This window comes from Macadamia integrifolia, chromosome 12 (genome assembly GCF_013358625.1).
Source record: "Macadamia integrifolia cultivar HAES 741 chromosome 12, SCU_Mint_v3, whole genome shotgun sequence".
Taxonomy (NCBI): Eukaryota; Viridiplantae; Streptophyta; class Magnoliopsida; order Proteales; family Proteaceae; genus Macadamia; species Macadamia integrifolia.
Window position 1 is genome coordinate 29,501,924 of NC_056568.1, and position 4,353 is coordinate 29,506,276.

The following is a 4,353-nucleotide window of genomic DNA, read 5'->3' on the forward strand; positions in this document are numbered from 1 at the left end:
ACATTCATCACCTGTCGCTTTTGCTTTTTGAAATATCTTTTGTTTGAATAGTCGAATTAAATCATTAGAACCTACAAAGATCCCCCTCCCCCTCTTATTTTCTCAGGCTTCGTAAGAATTTAACTTTTTACTCCCAACTAATTTGGGAAAATGGATGGAGTACTATGCACAACGATGATCATGACAAAAGAACTCAAAAACCATCGGAATTATTGTATGGAGGGTGAATTTGATATGGTGATATGGTGAATGCTTAATATAACCAACCGTAATTACACAAAACAAACTCTCTACCAAGCTCCAGCCATGCATGCCTCATCTATTTATCTCTTTTTGGAGTTACTTAGCTGAGCCCTAAGGCATGAGAGAGAGAGAGAGAGAGAGAGAGAGACAGAGAGAGAGAGAGAGAGAGTCCACTAATTCAGATCTAAGCTCCATACGATAAAGGGTTACCAGGAAGGAGGGAGCCCATTAATAACTTGGGACCAAGATTAAGACAGATTGCTAGTGAATGAGGCTCTACATGAATGTGAGAATGTATTAATTAGAATATGCTCTTTTGGTGAGCCACCACTGAGTACCATGAAATGGAACAGAGCAAAAAGCCTCCATTAATGGGCTTCCCACATGGTTTCCATTAACTCACACCGTTCTATACAAGAGAGAGAGAGAGAGTTTAAGAGATTCAATAAGGGTTGGTGTAGCCATTTATGATTGATACCTCCATGGCACCGAAAATGTATTAGGGCTCAACTGATTCATCGAAGCAACGAGATCTTGAAAGTTGCTTTTTTAAGTGTCAGTAGTGGGATGTTCTGTCAATCGAGGAAGGTTTTTGGTGACAACACCTAGAGATATCAGATGTGGGAATGCTGCCATAAAGAGAAAAAACAAATAATCTTTAACTTCCAATTATTTCCAGCGGCAATGGATCCACCACCATTAATGGAAGATGAACGAACAAACCAAAGTATTGCAGCACTTGCATTGAACCGCTTCCAATTATGTATATGTTCTTTCTTAGGACGGTCATCAATTCCCTCTCTGGAACTTTTTTTCTGTCTGATGAGCACATTTATGTGTAAAATCTAGTGTAGTAAAACATGCATTTTATATATTTAAAATGGAACTACCTTGAGTTTTACTCCCTTTTTGCAGGTTTTATATTTTCAAGGACTATAGGGTGCTATATCTCCAATTTTACACGTAAAGAGATCATATTTCTTTTCATAGTTACAAAGAGGATGAAATTCTGAGCAAGATGGACATGTTCAATTACAAGTACACATTCGTTTGGTCAACCGTACAAGTGATTATTCTTTTCGGGCCAGAAAAAGAATAATGTATCAGAACTGAACCGAGATGCAAAACCAGTCCATCTGCAGTTGTCCCAATGGTATAAGGAATATTTCAAATGCCAACAAGGATCGATGGACCATAGACTTAAGTGATTGAAGATTTGTTTTTGGTAACAACAACTACCTAGTGTAGTTGGTGAGTTGTGGTGTGCAAAATCATTTCCTTATTAGGAGGTCTCAAGTTCTCCTCCCCTATTCTCTATATAATAGAATTAACACAAGGGGATGAGACACTTCATTCTTCTTTTAGGGGTTTTTTTTAGTTGCTCTATCTCTTTCTCTAGTTTTCTCTTTCTCTAGCTTTAGTTCTAGGTTTATGCTTTAAACACTTTTGTAAATTCTTTTTATTCAATTAATGCAAGCACTTTTTTTTTTATTCAGTCTTTGATTTTTATTGTTTAAACAATTGAAATTGTAATTTTCAAGTTCTAGTTCTAGGCTTAGTTCTAGGTGACAAGAACAAGCTATGAAGCATGTCTTTCAAGTTCAATTTTTTTCTTCAGATTTGTTTTCTCTAGTACTAGAAATTTCAAATTTGGTTTATTCCTGATCTGGTTTTTGGTACTGATAGTATCTCAAATCGATCAAGTTTTTAGTTCAAAGGTTGAAGTTCAAGTAAGTAGGCTCCTTCAGTAGTCTTCTCTCCCCCCTCTCATTCCCTCTTCTGACTACCCTTTCTTTCTTAATTTAGGATTTTAATTTCAGTCATTACATTATTGTTATCCCCTTCCCCCAAGGTTCATGGCTAGTGTATGTGTTGGCTTTGCCCCTCCTAGCCATAGAACCATCATTTTATTGTTTTTATTTTATTTGTCGCCCTTTCCCTAAAGCCAAGTAGAGTAACTCTTATAAGAGTGACTTTCTGGCCAAGTAGGGAAGCTCATATTATGATGCATCCCTCGGGCTAAGTAGAAAAACCTACTTGTGAGTCTCTCTCTAGCTTTATCCCCTTTCTTTTACTTTATTTTTATTTCAGCATTTTTTTTCCTTCATTGTTTTTTAATTGCGTAGGGTGTTTATTTTCAGCTATTTATTTATTTAATTTTAATTGCGTGGCTTGCGTATTTAAATTCTTAGATGACAAATGGTTAGGATGTTATTTTAGATACATATGTTTAGGAAGGTAATTAGAATTAGATCACAACCATTAATTGGTTCACTTTCACATTATTAAAAGAAGCAAAAAAAATAAAGTGGTTGCTCTCCCTGTGTTCGACCCGCAGCTACATTGATCCGTACGTTTGTGGTTACATTTTAAAATCTCAAACACTGTCGGTGTTAAAAACTCGGATCTGGATGATCAAAATTGGTCAAGAATCAAGATCCTCTTCAAAGGCTTTCCCTCCCAACACCCCGGGGCACTAAGACAGGAAATTGAAACGGACATGTTGAAAGAGAGGGTTCTCTGAGCAAATGCATAGGTAGTGGTGTCAATTCCAGTCCTGCTCCGACTAACCTCGACTAAGCTCGATCTGGACTTGGCCTGATTAATAAAAATTGGGTGTTCATGGCGTATAGTGTAAGGTCGACAGGTGCCTAATGGGCCCAACATGTTTACCAGCCTGACCTAAACTAGCCCCTTTAATTCTCACTAAAATTCTCATTTTGCCCATATTATGGCATAAACTAAAGACTACAGAAGTAAAATGCTAAAAGGCCCAAAACTCTAATCCTAGCATTCTTCCTCTTCTTTTCATTCCCCACTTTTTGTGTGGCAGATAAATGTTCGCTAAGATAAGTAGGCTAGAACTAGGGGTGAAACAAGATTGGGTTCTTAAAACCTCAATCCAATCCGAGGTCCCTCAAAACTCAACCTAGGCCCAACCCAGCCCTGCGAGGCCAATGCCTTGGCCGAACCCTATCGGGTTCATGCCAATGCAACTCGGCCCTAAATGACCCTGATTGGGCCAGGTTGGCCCTGCTTTTTGTCAAGATCGGCTTACCTTGATTGACATTGCTTTTGCCATTTGTGTCTTATGGATTAAAAAAGAAGCACTAATAGATCAAATGATCAATACACAATAAGAAATTGTGAAGCACAATACAATAATAGATGTTCATAACACCTGAACATAAGAATCAATGACCTGGATTTCATTATTCTAAAAAAAATGATAGGATGATAGTCCTAAATTATATTATATAAATTAGGGTTAAAATCAATGTTAGGCCTGACCTAGGCCCGTCCCAACCCTAACTCAAGGTCATTGATTTTTAACCCAAATCTACCCTTACGGTCATAAATCTTAGCCCATACCATGTTCAGGCTTAGGGCCGTCTGTGCCAAACCTATACCCCTAGTTGTAACATATGAGAGAAATTTTAAAGCAGGCAATTTAAAGACCGGTTAAATCATGTTTAGTGTTAAGTAAGTTCGTAGCCCGGCTAAAGCTCGGTTAAGGCCCGATTATGGCCTGAGATCGATCAATCAAATGTGAACCATACCATGCTTGCACAAACTAAGCCCGATTAATTAAACAAAGAGTCACAATGTAGCCCTTGAAATTGGTCAAGCCCAGTACAGGCCGACTGAGACCTACCGAGCCCAATCGATTGACGGTCCTAGGCACAAGGAGCGTAGGAATTGGTTGTGAACGTTGTTACCAAAAATGGGAATGACAAACCGACAGTAAGCAGTAAAAGAACTCCAAAATGGTACAACAAACATTAAAAGACGAAAAAGGGAAAACATATATTTTAAATCCACAACCCATTAGAAGTTCTAAGACATAACATCTAATATCATTAAAAATCAATGCTAAATTCATATACCATAACAAAGGGAAAAAAAATGTCCAAAGTCTTATTGAGCAATGTGACTTGTCTATGATGATGTTTATTGTTGTCAATATAGTCAACATACTTTCAAGGTGATGCATGTTTGATCGAAGTTGAGAGTCATCACTTTAATAACACTTATTTTTAACATCTAAATTAGTTTGTAGCTCAATTTTTGGGTCCATGCATTGAACTTGAGTTGGAGATGATATCATGA